The 23,209-nt window shown below is 36.4% G+C and overlaps 1 long non-coding RNA gene across 2 annotated transcripts in view; it reads left to right on the top strand.

Moving 5' to 3' along the window:
- The first annotated feature begins 391 nt into the window (after window positions 1-391).
- Window positions 392-23,209, top strand: part of LOC131857188 (uncharacterized) — a 38,511-nt gene continuing 15,693 nt past the window's right edge. For both annotated transcript variants that reach the window (XR_009358591.1, XR_009358592.1), the window contains exons 1-2: window positions 392-1,060; window positions 2,233-2,327. This is a non-coding gene — a long non-coding RNA (uncharacterized LOC131857188). The remainder of the gene's footprint in view (window positions 1,061-2,232; window positions 2,328-23,209) is intronic.

Here is a 23,209-nt window from a genome sequence, read left to right as displayed (position 1 = left end):
CTTTCTAATAGTAGATGTTTTTGATTGAATAAGTTAAATGAAAAATCGTTGGGTTTGTGCAGGTGTAACATGTTAAACATCAATGCCACCATTGTATGTTGTTTTCAACATTTGATGTTTTCTTCATCATTATACTTATATGTGAAAAACTTATTAATAAATCATATAAATACATATAAATACATATAAAAAAATTTAAATGATTATAACAAATCTACTATAAATCTAAATATGAAAAGTGCTAATTAATATTATAAAAAATATGATGTAACCCAAAATTACATACAAATTTAATTAAAATAACTAAAAAAATCCTAGAATACTTTGTTTAAAAAATTAATACCTAGAATAATTTGTTTAAATATAATTAATAAAAAAACCCTCGAAAGAATGTTTGAAACTGAAAAGAAAATTCAGATGTCATTAACGCCCATGAGAAAATGTCTGAAAGTAACATGGAGCGGGAATGCACAGAAAATAACAGAAAATTCAGATGTCATGGAGCGGAATGCACAGAAAATAACAGAAAACTCAGATGTCATGGAGCGGAACCAATTGGAGCCGTTGAGAGAATGCTTTAAAAAAGCATGTGAAAAAAAATTCAAATTTCAAACCAACTGGAGTAAACCATGGTATTCAAACCATGTAAACCACGGTACGGAGTTCATTTTAAAGGAAGGGATGGTAAATATTTGGGCAAAGGCAGTCGCCATTGTCTGTGTCGCATTTGCATGTTTAAGATCATAACCCTAACCTCTGTCAAACCAATTAATGTTCTTTTATTTTTTTCTGTCAGTGCTTTGTTCTGTCTTTCTGTTATTTCTTTCATTATTTTTTTCCCATACATTGTTTTGTTCTGTTGTTTCATTATTTCTTGTTTTTCCTTTTTTTTGGAGCCTGCTACAGTGTGCACACTAGTTTGTCCGTCATGAGCTTTATCTATTGTTTTTTCTTTTTCATTTTTTTTTTCACATTTTGTATGGTAGAAAATGAAGAGGAAAAGCAGAGGAGGTAGGATTCAAGAAATAGCAGCTGATTGAGGGAAAAAATCTTCGTCCAGGTAATTCTTCTTCTAAATTATATCTGTATTTTTTTTAATATTTATTTTTATAGATAATCTTATGAAGTATTCTTCTTATATGTACCAGAGGAAGTGGATGATTTGTTTACCCTGCCGAAATGAATAAGAATCACAGATTTTTCTATGAAAACTAATGGATAATAGATTGTTTGCCCTGCCCGAATGAATAGATTGTTTATATATGGACAATTGATTATAGTAAGAAAGATAATAATAATAAGAAATAGCCCTCTACCCTTATTTCCTGTGTGAAGAGGATTTAAGGATGACAGGCTGCTGGTAATTGGTTTGTCTCTGCCCTGAATGTCCAAGTAAATGTTGGATGTGCTGTCCCTGTAGTGTAAGACATCATTGTATGATGAGACTACAGCCAAGGTGATGAAACTGGCTATCTGGGTTTGCAAGTCTTGTTGGAGACTCACATGCTGGGTCTTTTAAGATGTAGGCAGATGTAACCTGCTGCTGGGCCCTGCCGGAGTCTCTGAATAGTCATCATAAATTCAGCATATTGTATTACTTTTTAAATTTCATCTTCTTTTAGTTTGTTCAAGTTATTTTAATAGCTATCTTCCCACTCCGAAATTTGGGAAAATTTTTGCCATTCTCAAAACTGCACTCTGACATCTCCAACCATCACTAACCCTTCCTTTGCCAACATAATTTAACTTCTCTTTTGTAGAATTTAAAAAATCTTTGGACACAGTTCTGTGAGGTTGGACATGAATGTGTTTGGAAGAAATGGGGAATCCATTTAGTTAGAGCATTTTCTTATTTCCTACCCTAATTAGGAATAGCAATTTTTCTAGTAACTGATCTTGTAGGTTGACTCATTTGGTATGGCTTGCCTACTCTCCATGGTGTTACAGTGACCGTGGTGGGCATTACATTTTAGATATTTGATATAATTTAATATTTTAATGTAATTATTACATTTTTATCTAATATTCATTGATTTAATTTTTTATTATTTTCGTATAATTTATTGTTTAGAATATAAATTTATAGATGAAATATTTTAGATCTGACCACTTTAAAGGATGCTTTTCTTTTAATCTTTAAGTTTTCACAATGTATAATATTTATCTTGGAAACAAATGTTTTGATCTATTTTAATTTCTAATAGATTGACTCATGTTTATTTTTGTGTTCAGCCGGTCATGGCACTGACAATGGATTCACTGGTGGGACCATTTCTCAGAGGCGGCCTTGCTAAGCTCGTCATAACTACTTCTGAACCTGCTCGCTGGTGAGCTGCACCATCAACTTAGATTTTTTCTTTTTCCTTTTCCTTTTCCTATTTAAAAACTTAGGGTGTGGAGTTTTTTCTTTTGCATGTATATTTTATCATCTTACAATAGCTTACTATCGCCCAAAACTTGTCTTTATGACTGTGAGGCTTTCATCTCTTCTGAACCTGCTCACTGGTGAGCTGCACCATCAACTTAGATTTTTTCTTTTTCCTTTTCCTTTTCCTATTTAAAAACTTAGGGTGTGGAGTTTTGTCTTTTGCATGTATATTTTATCCTCTTACAATAGCTTACTATCACCTACAACTTGTCTTTATGACTGTGACGCTTTCATCTCTTGACTGTCTCTGACTACTAATAAGGGTCATTGTGTTAGAAAGTAATAGTGTCATAGTCTGTCTTGACCATCTTTGGGTTTACATATTGAAACTAGTTTTGATAGAGGGTTTAACAACTTCCAAAGAGGACAATGAAACCCTTACAAAGGCTAATAGAGACCCATGCCTATCATACACCCAAAAATGATCATACTTTTTATTGCACAACAGTAGAAAATGGATCTTCATTGACTGCCATGGATTATAGGCACTGTGAAATCGTTTGGACACCTTCCTTAACATTACCAGTCCACCGTGTTTGTCTACTCAGTATGTTAATGTGACTTGGCATTATCCTCTACTTGGACTATTCATGTCTGAGAAAGTGCCATACTTGTGTTTGCAATGTAACAGCTTAAACTACCTTGCTTACCAACAGCTGACAGTGTGAAAGATCCCAACTGAATCTTTGCCCAATCCGATAGGTTTGGTTTGACTGATTAATTGTTGACCAATGTGAACTGCTTGAAAAATTCAGGAATGCCAAGAAGAATTATACGTGCCAAAACTTCTTCAGATGTTTGAGTGCCAAAATCAAGTAGCTGCAATGAATTGCATTCTATTTCTCCAAAAATTTCACCCATCGGAAAGTATGACTGAAAATCTCTAAGAAATAGAAAGTTCTTTAAAATAGTCACAAACTGATCTTCATTCATGCTTGGAGCTTATACAGCTACCACATCCTTGCACTATGCAATGGCCTCCAATTGAAACTTTGCAAGATCAGTGCTCACTTTTTTTACTGCCTCAATCTTTTCTTTTTCTGACTTGTCCCTTGTATTTGTAACATTGAAACAAGATGTTCCCGAATTTTCTGGAAGAGTAACAAGAACCATAATACTTTCATCCATCATAAGGGCTAGAGTTGAGTGTAGAAGAAATACTGTCACAAGCTCTATTATCCCTGTGAACCAAGCTACCTTCAAAGACTCAATTTGGTTAATCATTGCCATCCATGGGTGTGGAAGATTTTGACATAAAGCTTTAAGATTTATCTCAGATCCTATATGCCTTACTAGTCTGCAAACAAATTCTTTAAGTCTTTTTCTTGTATCATGATTTGCAGCCAGCACCTTAAGCTGTGCAATTTCAGACTTGTAATCTTGCAAATGAGATGACAGTCCTATGATAACAACACAACTAAAGCTGTTTATATTCTTATGCTTTTGCTGCAATTTAAAGTTCTGATATGATATTTCTGTTGAATGATTAGATATGTTTTGAGAAGACAATAGGCAAGGTTTAGCGTGAATCTTCTTAAACATTTCATTTATACTACAATGACAACTGAAATTATCAAGAATGTTGGGATCTTGCACATAATTTGTAGTACATATTTGCATCGGGTATGCATTACCATCTGTTGTTGGTTTTGTTGGAAACGATTGAAAAACAGAGCCTTGAATCTTCTTGTTTAAATTTTCTTGTGAACAGTCTGGAAAAAATGCTCCTAGAATATTTTGAAGTGTATCAAAGACATTTTGTATGTGGCTTATGAATTCCACATCGTCTACAATCTTTTCCCTAGCATATAAAAGAAGCTCACCCAACATTGAAAGAACAGCGTTGGAAACAGTTAATGAAAGCATATCATATCGTGTTGTAATGTCCCCACTAGTTGGGTGCACTGTACATAGTTTTTTAGACTCAGGATTACAGCACATTGTATGTTCTTTTAAATAATAAAATTAAGACAAATAAGTAGAAATAGTAGATTTGGTACGCAGCAGTAGAAAAAAAACAGTAATCCTAGAAATCTCACTCAGTTATAATGATCTGAAATAGAAAGTTAAAGAGGAAAAAATCAGACAAACTGTAAATATTTCTGTTTTAAAATATATACATCAATATGCCTGACAGAATTAAACAAGGAGTGTAATTCTTAAGAGCAGACTGTTAATTTAAACTCAACCATAAACAGTTTCCAGTTGCCCAGAGAGACAGCAAATGGTAGAGGTGGTTCATCATGCCAAACTTAAGCCCAGGAGTGTAATTTTATACCCTAGGTATGTTAATCAGATTTATATGATTGATTATGCCCTAGATTGTAATCAGATTTGCAGTATTTTAATAAGCCAACATTCAGTAAAATTAGAAATAAAAACAGTAGACAAACAAGCATACCCTGGGAAAACCTCCAAGGAGGAAAAACCCAGCATGAAAGACCCACAGGTCAGATTATATATTCTCCTCTAAATCATAAGTACAATATTTAGCTTGAATCTGATCTTCACATATCAGATCTGTCCCTTTGCATGCTTCAAAACTGCATCAAAATACACTATGTCCTCTTGGACAATTTTGCACAAGTCTGGATAAGTTCGCACCCTTCCTTGAAAATTCGCACCTTAGCAGCAGAGCTAAATTCGCTTTTGCTTGAGATTGAATTGATGATTTTGACTTGAGAAATGTCCTTTATTTATATGCACTTTTAACCTTTATTTCAAGTCGGCCTCCTTTAGGTTTTGGCGCCAAATTTATTATGGCGTGAGTGTTTTAGGATAGCGTGAGAGATAGGGCTGGGCCTAGACTTGGGGTCACGTTACCCTTTAGGGCCCAGACCTAAAAGGGTTCGGATGTTGCCTTAAGGCAATCCGAACCCTATAAAGCCCTAGTTATAAACAACAAGGAGCAGTCACTTGCTCTCCTGGCCTATTGGTTCATCTTTACTCAATAGGTGGGGTACTTGGGTGGGCAATCGACCCCCCTACAGATCCACTGATAACCTGGACAGTGCAAATTGGTTTGATGGTTACATAGCATGGTTCTGTTTATTGTCGAACTGTTAATTTATGCTTTAATTAGTTCTTTCTTATTTTTAAAGCATTCTCAGACAAGCAGACTGTAACTCAATTTGAACTACATTATAGTTACTGTTTTCAATGGGAATAATTCCTATGTCTCAGTTTTTAATACTTATCTGTATATACTATATACTAATTTCCTGATTACAATATCATCACTAGTTTCGTGCTATAATAGTTTAATCACAGGCAGCGAAATCATTTTTATCTATTTATATTGTCATCTTAATACTTTTCCGATTTCCCTTTGTGGGACGAATGTTATGAATGAATCCGATTCAACAGTATTGAATTTTTTTTTATTTTTTTATTTTTATTTAAGACATACAGATATTTTAACGCATCCCGATTAATCAACTTCCTCGCAAGACGAATACAATGAACAAGTGTGATTTACAGGACGTCAAATATTCCATATCAACCTGAGTATAATTCATACTTGGAACGATGGCTTACAACCCGTTCCTCTTCGAATCTCAAGTCTTCGTCGTAAATTTTTTTTTTTTCCCCCTCCTATTCTATGCCCTTCCTCCCTCGTTATATAATTTGCAAGCCTGAATGGTTGCATCCCTTGAAGGATAAGAGATATGTCTGACTTTTAATTGTACCTCTTCATAACAGATCTGTTTACGCAAATCACACCTTTCATAATTGATTGTGTATTCTAATCGTCGTCTTCCTTTTGCTAATAACTAATTGCACCACCTCTAAATGAGCAGCCACGTAATTTATAATGTCTCCATTATACTTGTTTAACTTCTTAAACAACTCCTTCTAGGAGGGGCGATATTAATGATAGCCATAAAGTTTATCTCATGTTCGTTATACATGGTCTCTTTGATATATTTGTATATTGCTGTTTGTATGTAATCAGAGTTGCTTGCTTAATACAAATCATTAAACAATGAAATGGTTAGTTCCCTTAATCGATATTTGTTTACTTGAACACCCTGTCATATATATTATTCTTGGTGGAATTAATAATGGTAATTGATATTCTTTGTGAAGTCTTTCTAAATCCATTTATGAATTTCTGGAATGACAGTGAGTGGTTAATATGTTTGCTATGACATGATCAGGGTCATGACAGTCTGCCCTTCCTGAATTTTGCTTGTCCTCAAGCAAAGTTACTGTTCATTGAGCCCAAATCAACCCTCTGATCATCATAAATTCACAACTTAACCAAGGTGTTGAAAAATTTGAAATGTTTGGAATTTTAAGACATGTCCTCTTCTCACACATTAAGAGTCCTCTTATCTTCCTTCTCTCATCACTTAACATACATTGAGATGAGGATTAGAAACGTGTCATAAACCTAAGGTACTAATAGTGATGTTCAAAAGGATCCATTTATATCTCTTTTTGGTCCTTCACATTTTGTAATTTAGTATTTTGGGTTAATGGAGTTGAGAAGCTCATTGCCTTAAATGATAATTATCAATTCCTTTGTGGGATTATATCTCGCTAAACTGTGTTTGGGTTTGCTTCCTCTTTATACTCGAACTGTATGTATATAGTTTTGATACATTTTGTTATTCTAATAGTGGGAGATATTGGTCCTCTAAGCTAACAACGTTCCTTCTAAATGATGTTATTTGAATAAGTTTGACTGTGATCTCACTGTTATCAACTATCTCCTGTTCCTTGAACGTTGCCCTTTTCATACAATTTTATGTTCATTGTGGCCTTGAGAATTTGATTTTTGAAGGTTGTCACCATGAAGTCGTGTTTAGTAATTTCAATTAATGTATTTTTATGTAAAATTTCATACAACTCAATTGTTTTAGACATTGTAGGGTGCACTAGATATGTGCATTATTTGGTATGCCATAGAAATTGATTTGTTAAGGACACACCTTCATACGGTCATACAATGGTTTTTTTGTTTGTTGATTTTGATATACTATTAAAGAATTGGCAGTCAAGACCATTCATAAATATAGCAGTCCGTGATGAGCATATGGCAGTTTGGTGTCAAGCATGAGGACCAGATTTAGTATTAAGCTTAATAGACTATGGTAGTCAAAATTTGTGACAGGTTTATGCTAAGGACATGATTTATCATTTTGCAATCAATGATAGATCTGCCAAGTTGCATGCTGGAATGCATTTCCTTTCATACTTTGTGACAACGTATAGGCCCACTTTCCCTGCTCATTAAGTTCTTACACTATCACCTTTGGTGTTTGGGCACTTTGTATTCTCACACATGTTTCCTTCTCGCCCATTTGCATATTCCTTAATATATTTTCATGGCATTGTTATGTTCAACAATCCCTATGTTTTTTTTTTGTAGTGTCTTATCCGTTTTACTTGTGGATAGAGTGTCTTGATAATCTAAAACATGCACCCTATTTAATTTGAATGCAAGGATATAGCTCTTGAAATATTTATAAGTACTCATGAAGCACTCGTGGAATGGACTTGTTTGGAGACATTTCAAACGTGACACGTCTACATTAGGGAAGCACATACACCAATGAAGTAACCATGCTACAAACATGCTAGACATGAATCAAACATGTAAAGCATAACATATTTGCACTCGAATACCCATAAAGCATTTATCAAACACATGGATACATACGAATTCATACAAGCCATGGATCGTACATACATAAGACATGAATCATACATATGAATGAATTCACACTAAAGCATGAATTCACTTAAGTCATGAAGCATACATGTAGCACATAGAGCATGGAGTATACATAGTTCACTTAAGACTTGGAGCAAACATGTGAATATACACATGAATCCACTTAAGACATGAAGCATACATGTGAATATACGTAGCACATAAAGCATGAAACATACAAATGAATACACTTGTAGCATGAAGTATACAATTGAATACATTTGAAGGACGAAGCATACCAATGAATACACTTGAAACATGAGATATACAATTAATACATTTGAGGAATGAAGTATACAGTTAATACACTTGAAGCATGAAGCATGCCAAGGAATACACTTGAAGAATGAAATATACCATTAATACACTTGAAGCATGGAGCATGCCAATGAATACACTTGGGGAATGAAGTATACAATTAATACACTTGAAGCATGGAGCATACATGAAGCGTATGCTCATGAATACGCTTAAGGCGTGAGGCATACATGTAGAGCATAAAGCATGAAGTATGAACATGAAACATAAGACGTGAGTCATACACATGAATACGCATAAGGTGTAATACATGCAAAACATGAAGTAATAAGTAAATACACACAAGGTACAAACATGGAGTAAACACTCTGAAAACACATCAGTCATGAAGTAAATATGTTTAATATATGAAGCTTTTGAGAAAGGCATACATAAAATGCGCATGGAATAAACATGTTGAAAGTACATCAATCCTGATACAAAGTATATTCAAGACATAAAGCACACATGAAAAGAATACATGTATACAATGGAGCTATCATACTGAAGACACATCAAACATATAGCAAACACCTAAATATCTACAAACTATGGAGTATATATACATGAAACATACGTTTGAGAGAAATATACATAGGCATGTGAATATACTTAAGGTATGAAGCATATACTTAAGGCAAGAAGCATGCACATAAAACATAAAGTATACACATAGGGCATGGAGCATGCACATGGATATATGCAAACACGAAGCATACATACAAATACATGTACTGTTAGATTCCTTCTTATCAACTAGAATGACTCTTTGATTTGTGTTTACCCTGCAGGATGGCAGGATCAAAGCTCTGATACCACTTGTAATGTCCCCACTAGTTGGGCACAGCGTACATAGTTTTTTAGACTCAGGATTACAGCACATTTTATGTTCTTTTAAATAGTAAAATTAAGACAAATAAATAGAAATAGTAGATTTGGTACGCAGCAGTAGGAAAAAAACAGTAATCCTAGAAATCTCACTCAGTTATAATAATCTGAAATAGAAAGTTAAAGAGGAAAAAATCAGACAAACTGTAAATATTTCTGTTTTACAATATATACATCAATATGCCTGACAGAATTAAACAAGGAGTGTAATGCTTAAGAGCGGACTGTTAATTTAAACTCAACAATAAACAGTTTCCAGTTGCCCAGAGAGACAGCGAATGGTAGAGGTGGTTCATCATGCCAAACTCAAGCCCAGGAGCAGTCACTTGCCCTCCTGGCCTATTGGTTCATCTTTACTCAATAGGTGGGGTACTTGGGTGGGCAATCGACCCCCCTACAGATCCACTGATAACCTGGACAGTGCAAACTGGTTTGATGGTTACATAGCATGGTTCTGTTTATTGTCAAACTGTTAATTTATGCTTTAATTAGTTCTTTCTTATTTTTAAAACATTCTCAGACAAGCAGACTGTAACTCAATTTGAACTACATTATAGATACTGTTTTCAATGGGAATAATTCCCGTCTCAGTTTTTAATACATATGTGTATATACTATATACTAATTTCCTGATTACAATATCATCACTAGTGTTGTGCTATAATAGTTTGATCACAGGCAGCGAAATCATTTTTATCTATTCATACTGTCATCTTAATACTTTTCTGATTTCCCTTTGTTGGACGAATGTTATGAATGAATCCGATTCAACGGTATTGAATTTTTTATTATTTTAAAAATTTATTTAAGACATACAGATATTTTAACGCATTGCGATTAATCAACTTCCTTGCAAGACGAATACAATGAACAAGTGTGATTTACAGGACGTCAAAAATTCCATATCAACCTGAGTATGATTCATACTTGAAACGATGGCTTACAACCCGTTCCTCTTCGAATCTCAAGTCTTCGTCGTAAACTGTTTTTTTCCCCCCCTCCTATTCTATGCCCTTCCATACGACTGTCCATCTTGTTTGTCTTTAAGACAATACCCCATCCTATTTTGTTGCTATTGCTCAATAATTTGACAATCATCCAATTCATCAGACTCAAAACCCGTGTCTTTGGTAAAATCCTCAAGCTCTTTACCTTGCCCATACTTGAGGTTTTCTTCATCCTGAGACGTGCGACAAATACAACCATTGATACCACAAGAGAATGAATCCCATTCATCTATAGTGTCCAAGTTGTTAATGGTGTTCTGCCCAATTGAAGGGTGTTCACAAGCATTAGTTTCTTCTTGATTAGGCATTTTTTGACATTCTTCCAGTTCAATGTCAGACATCATCACCTCTGGGAAATCAGAGTCTTTATCATGAACATAGATAAACTGAAGTGAATCTTTCTTCCTTCTTCTCATGTAGTACTTGTCAAAAGATTCCCTAGTATTGACCTCCTGAAGTTCATTTAAGTAATCAAAAATTCTAATAACGTTTTCACTCACCGGTATAGCCAACCTTGATATACATTGATATTCTTGACATGTTAGATCATCCTTCATTCTTTGATATCTAGCATACCATCTAGCAATTGTAGAAACTGCAATTTTGTTTTCTATTTCCTCAATTTCTTTTTCCTCCATTTTGTAAGCAACCTCCACAGGCTGGCAAAATTTTGCGCTCTTATACCACTGAAAGATCGCAACTGAATCTTTGCCCAATCTGATAGGTTTGGTTTGACTGATTAATCGTTGACCAGTGTGAATTGCTTCAAGTTTTTGTTGTACTTTGAAGTTGTTATGGTTTTTTGCTTGAGAGTTTGCCAATAATGAATAGAACACAAATGCAGTATAGGAAAGAATGAATTTTCAGATCTCTGATTTTATTAACAGCTAATTGCAAATCTAATTAAATCACAATCTTTGACATTCAAAGCCAGAGATGGCATTCCAGGCAAGTAAGGCTTGTCCAGCTGATCCTCTTTATTTGATTGAAATTGAATGAATGCAGATGGATGAACCTCCACTATGCTTAAGCAGTTCCAATCATCTTTATTATGCAAAGAATGAATAACTAGAATAATCTGAAGAAGAGAGTGCAAGACAAATGCGAATTTTTATGGTGCCAGGTGCAATTCATCCAAATTAGGGCTCCTTCCCCCCTAATGAACATTTGTTTTACTCACATGTGTGCAAACTTCTGAAATGATGATCTGAATGCTGTTATTATACCCTTACAATGAAATCTGAACCAAATAGATGAATCAAAACCCTTGTAGTTATTTCTTATGATTCCGAGGCAAGAAATGATGGTACGGCCCTGCCTGGAAGGGTACGATCTGTAAATTAAGCGGCTAAACTTGCTGGTAATCCTTTGTATACTGCTCATAACTACTGTAGCAGACCTGGCATAGCTGAGAAAGGTGTATTTCTGTTGGTTACACCCCTTAATGGTCTGATATTAATCATTCAATGCTGCCGTAGTACTGTAGAATGCACAAATTCAACCCAAACAATATTTCAATTCCCGATTCGCTGATTCCAATCTCAGAGCTCCTGAATTTGGCCCTCACGACCTGATTGGAGCAAATTCAGTGCTGCAATCTGTAATGGGATGACTAGGGTTTGGCGTCCTATCACCTATAGCTTGGGGGTTGGCGTCCCCAATGCTGTCTCAGTCCCGTGCTGCTGCTGCAGACATTTTTATCAGAAAATAAAAAATAATGATTTCAAGATGGATCCCAAAAATGAATCGCTTCCTTCAATTAAAGCCTTCAAACCCCATGCGATCCATTATCAGCACCAAAACTCACGCCAGTAATGGACTCTTAACTTGGCGATAAACAATGAGTGCTGGCGCTGAGATTCTGTTCACAATATCCGACTCCAACCATGCCGCTTGACTACTCCAGCAGAAACAATGCGGACTACACGTTAGTGGCTGATCAAATATTCCATTGGCTTCCATGATGGCGATGAAGTGTTAGTCTTCCGCTCCAAACACAACTGCCGTAATATTATCACATGAAGCCAAAAAACCTCCTTATTGCCACAGCCAATCATGGCATGGAGAAATAAACAATATTTAACCCACAACTATAGCAGCTGGAAGGGAATTAAATTAGCTTCATTTGGTGTTTGAAGTTTCTTTTTTAATTTTCTCTTTCTGCCGCTAAAGTCTTGAGTAATTATTAAATAATTTAGTTCAATAGAAGAGAGGATCCACTTCAATGCCTACGTAGCCTAAGGAGGGAATGCAATAGCTTATTAAGTGGGGCCTGTTGATGTGTTTTTTATGCACATAACAATACAGAATAAATTACCAAGATAATTTACCCTCTCTTGAACAAAATCACCTCAGATGCTAAGAATGAGATCAACTAAAATGATTCCAAGGTTTCTACATGTCAGGTCTTGACGAGTAGGAAAATTCAGTTTTTGATGTGAATTGCTGTGTTCACTTGGGGACTTACGCAAATGTTTGGATTATCATGAATGATGCGGAATAGGTGTGCTGACAACTTAAGATTTATCAATATGGCTCTGGATTTACTTCTTACTAAAAAAGGGACAAAAGGAATAGGGTTCAAGAAGTCTATTCTAAGCCTAGGAATGTAGGAAATGATGAATGGATCTAGTGGAATCAAACCAGGCAAGGTCTCACAATCAGGTATTGACACAAGCTTAGTGCAATCGTGTAAGGTATACTTAAAGATTTTCAGGCTATCACCATCAAACGTAGACACCATCCAAGTTGATGCTTGTCAACGGACACGTAATAGTTGAAGTTAAGTTTACTTAAAATTCCAGTTGACCACACAAGGCGCACTTACCAGCGGCAAGAGGCTAGTGGTATGGCATAAGGATTCCACACAAATGAATTCAACAAATCTTCCACTCAATCTAACATACATGAAAATAAATTCTAATCTAAATTCTAATCTAACTTGGAGGAATTGAGAACCATGAATGCAAATACAACATTTGAAGAGCAAAATCACCAACAATTGAACAATGATTAGGATTCAAATAGCTGCAGCATATACCAACAATTCTACAAAAACTCTTTTACAAATGAGAGACAAGGAGGCATATATAGAGTCTCTTACAAAAAGGATGGCCCAGATTGATCAAAGATCAACGGTCGAGATCATGCCAACAAAACCCTAGAATTGCCCTAATTAGGGTTACATAAAAAATGGTGCCACCAACATATGGCCCAATGAGAAGATACTTAGTCATCTAATAGGGAATCTTCGATAAGATTCCTCCCTGCATCTCTCTCTCTCCTAGCATACTCCAAGAATCTAGCCAATACTAAATCTAACTCCTCCATGGAAATGCTAGGCAAGGTATCCTGCTGTAAATCAATCATGTCCAATGAATCCGAGCAAGCATTCAAAGTGTTCTCCCATTCTGGCATGAGCTTCTACGAATTATAAACATGAATCAACAAAGAGACCAAGTCATCAATCTGACTCTTCTTCAAAGAGTCCAACTGGCAAAAATACATAAATTTCATCTTGTCTCTTAATTCGGCTAAGTATAAACCACTAGCATCACTAACATCAACACCCAATAATTCCTCAATCGAGGCAAGGGTCTTCATCTGAATGTCCTGAATTAATCCTTCCATCTCCATACAACTCGATTGGACGTTCTCATAAATCGATTTATTCACGGCTAATGCACAATACCAGCTGTGGAAATCATATTTGTCTTTATTGTGCACAATATTCTCGCTGAGCAAGGTGGAATTAGGAACCTTCTTCAATGCCTGGAGGCGTGGAATAGTCTTGTCTTGAATAGGCCGGAATTCTTCCCAAACTCCCTCCAAATTTTGGATTCTGAATACGAGCCCTATTGTCCTATCATATGCATGGACAAACTGAGTAAGGAAATCATCTGCGTGTTTTTTTGTGCTCTCAATCCACTTTTCCATCTCTGAGTGTGTACCTCTCGCTACCTCGCAGTGTGAATGTATTTCATGGTCAACTGCAATAGGGGAAATAAGGGTGGGATCTCCACGCCTTGTCCCTGCAATATACTCTCTAAGTCTAATATTTTCTTCTATGTACCTTTCTTTCTCTGCAACCTCTCTGTCTAACCTTGCATCAATTGCCTAGAGGTTTTCACCAATCTCATGAAATTCCTGCTTTTTGGATGTACGACCAAGGGCAACCGAAGTGATCTGGAAATCCATAGGAGTAGCAATGTCCGTGGTCACACCTGCTTTAGGAACAACAATCTGTGCAATCCGCATTCCTGTCTCATCTCTAGCTATGTGCGATAAAATCTTCGCTCTCTTGGGCTCCTTCTCCTTAGGACTCCTAGCTAGGTAGTCATCAATATCATCAATAGGCTGTACCTCTATCATTTGTTTACTTTTCTCCATACTTCTCATCAGCCATTCAAAAATAGCGGCCATCTCCATACCATCATCGAGACATATTTCTCGATTAAGTCCTTTCAATGCCCAGATAACATCATCATTATCATTAGGATTATTCCTGGTCCAATCATATACCTCATTTCCCAAACTAACTTCCAAAAGGACAGTAGGGGATCCCGGCTGATCATTATTCTCATCAGGAGGCGTAGATGTCGCTATGGCATGAAATTCCTTGAGTATTCTCTGGTAGTATCACTGTGTTGGAACACTGCTGAGTCTCCTTGTTCTGTTCTGTTACTTCAATCACTTTGATTGATGAGACACTAGGAGGGGGTGAAGGAATGATAAGTGGAGTGATAGTCTTTTGTTTCTTCTTCACCTCCTCAATCTTCTTCCCTCTAGCCTTGACTTCTCCTGGCGTGTTCTTCTTTCTCTTGGGAGCTTGACTCTCTTCGTTTGCATGACTCCTGACATCACTGATAGTCCTCTGATCATCCTCGGAAGTAGACTCTTCTGGCTTCATCCTTTCATAAGTGAAGGGAACACCCATGTCAACTAATCTGTTCATTTGTATATCCACCCATGCACGAGAGAAATTCAAGACCTCTCTCATCAATATATTCAGGTCAATCTCTTCTGCCTCTGACCAATTCGGCAATAGGATTGCCTTCTTCATTTCATTCTCATAATGTGGGTGTGTATGATCTCTATTATCTAATACTTGATCAATAATGAGGAAAAGTCCACACTTCCTTATGAAATCCATTGACATTCTGGACCACATTCTTCTTTTCACTGCCTGCTTGTCCATCAGGTTAGCCCAATAATCTTCTATGTCAATTTTGTGAGTGAACTTCTCTCCCCTGATCCTTTTGGCCTTCTTGTCTGGATCAAATCTTTCTCTTTTCTTATATGTAGCAAATCGGTAGAATGCAAGCTCCTCACTCGTAGTGTTGGCGGCTATGGCGGACTAGCGAACCTCTAATGTCTTCCCAATTGAAATAGGGAATATCATGTCTGTCCTGTGCTTCTCTCTTTGGATAACATCGAACTCTAGAAGTTGGCTCACCACTTCCAACAATATCATTCTGTTAGTCGGATACCTAGGAAGTCTGTAGGGTTCGGATTGAAACCAATGAATCCTGAGGTATGTGAAAGTGGGAAACTGTATATACCACGATCCATATTTTTCTATTAGCTCTGTTGCCTCCTTGGACAATCTTCTGTGGATTTCGCCTTGCAGCACCCGTGTGATGTACATAGTGAATTCATCATTCACTCTCTTATAGTTTTCAATTCTATACATGCTCAGCTGGGGGTAGCATTCATGACTCTTGAACTGTCTTTGCCCATTCCCGACTTCACCTTTGCATATTAATCCTTTGTATGAAACAAACCGTGCAAGCAGGTATACCAGGTAAGAAGTCATGGCGAATGACTTGGACCACTCTACATTCCTCAGTTGAAAATCCAGGTTGTCACTTATAATCTTGGACCAATTCACTAGTGTTCCTCTCAGACAATTCTGAATGAAGTAGAACATCCATCCATCAAATATTGCTCCCTGCGGCATCCCCATCACTCTGTTGAGTAGGAATATCAAATCACTATATTCCTCCTTAAAATCTATGCACATGAGTGTCTTGGGAGCCTTGGAATGATGAGACCTAGGCTCAATCATCCACTCTTTGTTAATTAAATTCTTGCATACACCCATCTTCTTCGTGTATCTTTTTGCATAATCTTTCTTGGTCACATCCTTCATGTCCGTTCCGTGTGGAATTCTGAACACCTCTGCAATAGCATCCTCAGCAAGGTAGGCGATGACAACACCTTTAGGACTCTTGATCATTCTTGTGAGCGGATCGTAACATCGTGCACACTCCAGGATCAACTCATTGCACTGTATGGACTATGGAAATCCAGCGGCATGGAAGATGCCACTCTTCATAATATTTGCATATGCTGGGGAAGGAACTTGATTCCCGACTCCAAACATCCGACGTTGCATCTAGTCGAAGTTTAGGAAATGCATGTTTGTATTAGTGATCTCCTTCCATCTGGATGAAATCTTAAGTTCTGGATAAAATCCAGTCTTCAATAGTTCTTTCCTTTCCTTGTATCCAGACTTTGACATTGCACCTGTACGAGCTCGAAGTTAGACTTAGGAAAATAAATAATACTTGTAATAAAATTCCCGACTTTCTAAATATTTAGCTAATTAGAGCATGGAGTCAGGAAAATAATCCATACACTTGGTACATTTTAGCAATTAAGTTCAAAGTGTGACAACACTAAGGCATGAAAGCCTTTTATAAAATTCATTGATACCTCCTTATGCTTAGAAAATATGCAAGCTAAAATGCAAAGGAGTATACTAGATTGATGATGACTAAGGAAAGGTGTGAAAGGTTGTGTTTTCACACAATGAATGTCTGAAGACACCTTCCACAGTCAACAATTCTGAAGACAACCTGAAAATCAGACTTTTAGAACATGTTGCAATTTTCAAAAATGTGCATAAACTTGATAAAAAACAATTTAAATGATGAAAATAATCATATTCAGGAATGTAAGAGTGGCTGGTAAAAAATTCAATTTCTGAGGACAAGTCTGAAAATTGGATACTTCAGACTTACCAGCACCTTGCAAAGTGGTTTAAATCCCTGAAAATGATGAAAAAAGGCTAAGGAAACAGCCCCAAACAAAATCGCCAAAAATGGTTAGGTGGCTGGAAATGAAAATTTCTGAGGACAACCGCCTAACAATGGAGTTTTCAGACCTGCAACAGCGATAAAATGGTCTAAAAGATGCACAGAAAACTCCATAAAACACCTCCAAATGCAAATTGCCTAAGTTGGAATTGGCTGGGCAATAAAAACTTAAGTCTGAAAATTAATGGCAGCCATTAATGGAGGTCAAGATCTGAAGCAAACCTTAGATCTGAAGCGAATCAGCAGGCTGGAAATGATGGCAGCCACCAAGAATGCACGAAAATCACCAAAATGTGGCACCAAATCACCTCCCAAGCAAAATCGAAATTTTTCCAAGTCTGGCGCTGAACTAAAAATCCGAAAATGTTGCCAATGGCAGCCTTGATCTGCAGCAATGAATGTCTGAACAACAAGCAAATGATGGAGGAAAAAATCGCCTAAGCCTCCGAACTCAAAATCGCCAACTTTCACCAAAGAATGCCAAATTTGGAAAAATCGCCAAACTTAGCAAAAATCGAAATTCTGAAACTGGTCTTTAATGGCAGCCAAGGGGAATAGATCAACAAGCTGGAAAAAATGGAGGAAAATAAATCCTCAATTCCACACTTCACAAAAACGCCTTGCTAAAAATCACCCAACTTGGAGAAAAATCGCTTTCATGGAGACACCTAGCAGAAATAATAATAAAATAATGCTAACGCTCCTCTCTTATACTTGCTTTCACCTCTCACTTTCACCACACAATCAATGTGGGATAAAACACTTGCTTAAATACTTGCTTGGTGAAAACCTAACTTGCTTCTAGAAGGTTCAAACATTAAATGATTATTGCAAGTTATTTAATTTTGCTTTTAAAATTTTAAATAATCATTAATAATTATTTAAAAGCAATTAAAATGGGGCTTGTTTATTAAAATATTGCAGTTTAAATCCAAAATTAAGCCTCCAGGGGAAAATCGTTATGGGTTAGGATTGAAAAATCCCTTTAAAAATCATTAAAATCGTAAAAAATTCCCCATAAGGGAAAATCTCTGCTTGGACAAAAATCCATGCATAACTTCATCAAAATGCACACAAAAAGCCTCCCAGGGGAAAATCGATATGAGCTTGGACAAAAATCCAGACAAAAATACACTCTATTTGCAAAAAATCACTCCCAAGGGAAAATCGATATGGGTTTGGACAAAAATTCACACTCCAAACCCACTTAACTTGGAAAAAAAATCCCTGGTGGAAAATCGACCTCTGTCTGGATGAAAATCCGAACTCAAAAGTTAGGATAAAAATCCGGACAAAAATCTTTACAAAATGCTCTCAGGGGAAATCGACTTCTGTCTGGATGAAAATCCAGACAAAAATCCGTAGTCACTTGTCACAAAAATCCTGGTGGAAAATCAACCCAGGCATGGAATTATCCTTAACGTTGTCCGCACTTCAGTCCGCACTCCAATCCGCACTCCCGGTGGAAAATCGATGGCAGTCTAGATAAATCCTGACACTTAGCCAAATTTTAGTACTTCCAGGGGAAAAACGACCCAGGTATGGATAAACAGTGGGGGAAAATAGTAGCCAGTATGGATTCCAGGGGAAACCCATATGTAGTGTGGATTTTGAGTGGGGGAATGGTTTGGGTTGTCTGGAATGTGAGGGGAAAAACGCCTCTAGCATGGATTTTGACCCTTTAACCTTTGGAATAAGGATTTCCTTTAGGATTTTAACATTTTAACCACTCAAAATCACTTAGAAACTTTAATTTAGACTGGACTTAGGCTAATTTTCCAAAAATATGAGCGAAACGCTAGGAAAATATTGGAGTAAAGTGCGAAATCAACTTAAATAATACCTTAGGAGCGAGAAAACAACTCCAAAAGGTCTGTGAATACCTTGGCACTTTAAAATCACCAATGCACGTGTTTAAAAACACGTTAACGTTCAAAAAGGTCAAACACTTAGCAAAACTTAGGATCATTAAAATATCAACTTTTGCAACTTGATCCTATAACTTCAAAAAACCCTAGACAACACTAGGCATGATCAAAACTCTGAGACTCGGGCACGGAAAACGCAAAATTGCCTACTAAGCAGCCAAAACCCTAACCTAACAACGCAGGAAGTTGGAAAAGAGGGGGTCCCCGTTTGCAATGAGGCGATGAGTGAAAAGGTCACAACAGGGCCCATTTCAAGTCCCTTGCCAATAATTTATTCAGTGACATAGTTAATATTTTAATATTTTAATATTTGCTTTTATTTAATTAAATTACTTAATATTAAGTTATCATTTAATATTTTATTTTTAAAATTTTTTTTGACAACTTAATAAAAAATTAATTTAATTGTTCACTTAAAAATTGGGGACATTACAGTCCTCCCTTCCTGGAGATTGCTTGCCCTCAAGCAATCTTCACCCGCATGCTGAGACCAGATACCCGGATCCCATATCAATCCATCAATTTTACTGTAAGAGATGAAGAAGAAATATTTCCTCAAGATGCCATGAATCATTCATCCATGAAGGTAGACTAGCAAGGAAAGGTGAAAATGAACTCTCTCATGCAAAGAAGTCAACACAAACGACCACCCAAAAACACACTCTTCATGCTTCTCATGTCTTGGACAAAGGAGTTCAGATAAATGTAACAATTCTTCACTGATATCATGCATTTCTCCTAATACACCACTCCCTTCATCTTTAAAAAATTCAGGAATGCCAAGAAGAATCATACGTGCCAAAACTTCTTCAGATGTTTGAGTGCCAAAATCAAGTAGCTGCAATGAATTGCATTCTATTTCTCCAAAAATTTTACCCGTTGGAAAGTATGACTGAAAATCTCTAAGAAATAGAAAGTGCTTTAAAATAGTCACAAACTGATCTTCATTCATGCTTGGAGCATATACATACACCACATCCTTGCACTATGCAATGGCCTCCAATTGAAACACTGCAAGATCACTGCTCACTTTTCTTACTGCCTCAATCTTTTCTTTTTCTGACTTGTCCCTAGTATTTGTAACATTGAAACAAGATGTTCCCGAATTTTCCGGAAGAGCAACAAGAACCATAATACTTTCATCCATCATAAGGGCTAGAGTTGAGTGTAGAAGAAATACTGTCACAAGCTCTATTATCCCTGTGAACCAAGCCACCTTCAAAGACTCGGTTTGGTTAATCATTGCCATCCATGGGTGTGGAAGATTTTGAAATAAAGCTTTAAGATTTATCTCAGATCCTATATGCCTTACTAGTCTGCAAACAAATTCTTTAAGTCTTTTTCTTATATCATGATTTGCAGCCAGCACCTTAAGCTGTGCAATTTCAGACTTGTAATCTTGCAAATGAGATGACAGTCCTATGATAACAACGCAACTAAAGCTGTTTATATTCTCATGCTTTTGCTGCAATTTAAAGTGCTGATATGATATTTCTGTTGAATGATTAGATATGTTTTGAGAAGACAATAGGCCAGGTTTAGCGTGAATCTTCTTAACCATTTCATTTATACTACAATGACAACTGAAATTATCAAGAATGTTGGGATCTTGCACATAATTTGTAGTACATATTTGCATCGGGTATGCATTACCATCTGTTGTTGGTTATGTTGGAAATGATGGAAAAACAGAGCCTTGAATCTTCTTGTTTAAATGTTCTTGTAAAGTGTGTGGCAAAAATGCTCCTAGAATATTTTGAAGTGTATCAAAGACATTTCGTATGTGGCTTATGAATTCCACATCGTCTACAATCTTTTCCCTAGCATATAAAAGAAGCTCACCCAACATTGAAAGAACAGTATTGGAAACAGTTAATGAGCGCATATCATATCGTGTTAACTTCTCTTTCCCCAACAAATCCATTGATTCCTTGCTCTTATTTTTCAATCTTCTACCTTCGCTATTTTTAGAAAATTGTTGTTGAGATTGACATTCTTCTACTAGACTTAAAATGAGGAGAACAAGTTTCACTGGTATTAAGTTTATACTATTAGAACATTGATGAATTTCACAAGCATGACACTGGATTCCAGCAATCATATCACTCAAATCTGAAGAGGGATCATTGCTTGTAGTCAATTCAACTCTGTAAAGGGACTCACAAAATTCAGATAAAGAGTGCAATTCCTCTTCTACTGAAGTTGTCAGGTTGTGGTTGGCTGTGTTATATGGTAGAAGCTTAAGAGGCTGCACAAAGGCTTCAGAAACTTTTGATTGAACTGAGATTGAATGAATTGCAGCCTGTTCAACCTTTTTTATGTCAATCATGTTAGGCATGTTTCCATATCCAATATTCTTTGCGATGCTTCCAGCAAAAAGCACATTTTCTTGTGGAACTAATCCTATGCATTGCCTTAGATTTTTTAAACTGATGTTTCTAATAACATGCTCATCCACAATCCTTTCAAATGCTTCAGTGATCTGTTGGCTCATCTCCTCCTTTTCCCAGCTATCAATAATTCTTATATACGACTGTCGATCTTGTTTATCTTTAAGAATATTAGCCCATACTATTTTGTTGCTATTGCTCAATAATTTGACAATCATCCAATTCATCAGACTCAAAACCCGTGTCTTTGGTAAAATCCTCAAGCTCTTTACCTTGCCCATACTTGAGGTTTTCTTCATCCTGAGACGTGCGACAAATACAACCATTGATACCACAAGAGAATGAATCCCATTCATCTATAGTGTCCAAGTTGTTAATGGTGTTCTGCCCAATTGAAGGGTGTTCACAAGCATTAGTTTCTTCTTGATTAGGCATTTTTTGACATTCTTCCAGTTCAATGTCAGACATCATCACCTCTGGGAAATCAGAGTCTTTATCATGAACATAGATAAACTGAAGTGAATCTTCCTTCCTTCTTCTCATGTAGTACTTGTCAAAAGATTCCCTAGTATTAACCTCTTGAAGTTCATTTAAGTACTCATAAAAAATTCTAATAACGTTTTCACTCACCGGTATAGCCAACCTTGATAATACATTGATATTCTTGACATGTTAGATCATCCTTCATTCTTTGATATCTAGCATACCATCTAGCAATTGTAGAAGCTGCAATTGCGTTTTCCATTTCCTCAATTTCTTTTTCCTCCATTTTGTAAGCAACCTCCACAGGCTGGCAAAATTTTGCGCTCTTATACCACTGAAAGATCCCAACTGAATCTTTGCCCAATCTGATAGGTTTGGTTTGACTGATTAATCGTTGATCGGTGTGAATTGCTTCAAGTTTTTGGTGTACTTTGCGGTTTTGAAGTTATGGTTTTTTGCTTGAGAGTTTGCCAATAATGAATAGAACACAAGTGCAGTATAGGAAAGAATAATATTCTGAAATGAATTTTCAGATCTCTGATTTTATTAACGGCTACTTGCAAATCTAATTAAATCACAGTCTTTGACATTCAAAGCCAGAGATGGCATACCAGGCAAGTAAGGCTTGTCCAGCTGAGCCTCTTTATTTGATTGAAATTGAATGAATGCAGATGGATGAACCTCCACTATGCTTAAGCATGAATGCAGATGGATGAACCTCCACTATGCTTAAGCAGTTCCAATCATCTTTATTATACAAAGAATGAATAACTAGAAAAAATCTGAAGAAGAGAGTGCAAGACAAATGCGAATTTGTATGGTGCCAGGTGCAATTCATCCAAATTAGGGCTCCTTTCCCCCAAATGAACATTCGTTTTACTCTCACCATGTGTGCAAACTTCTTAAACGATGATCTGAATGCTGTTATTATACCCTGACGATGAAATCTGAACCAAATAGATGAAT

The sequence above is a fragment of the Cryptomeria japonica genome, chromosome 7 (assembly GCF_030272615.1).
Source record: "Cryptomeria japonica chromosome 7, Sugi_1.0, whole genome shotgun sequence".
Taxonomy (NCBI): domain Eukaryota; kingdom Viridiplantae; phylum Streptophyta; class Pinopsida; order Cupressales; family Cupressaceae; genus Cryptomeria; species Cryptomeria japonica.
Note: the sequence above shows the minus strand (reverse complement) of the source record. Positions and strands in the feature narration are given on the sequence as shown.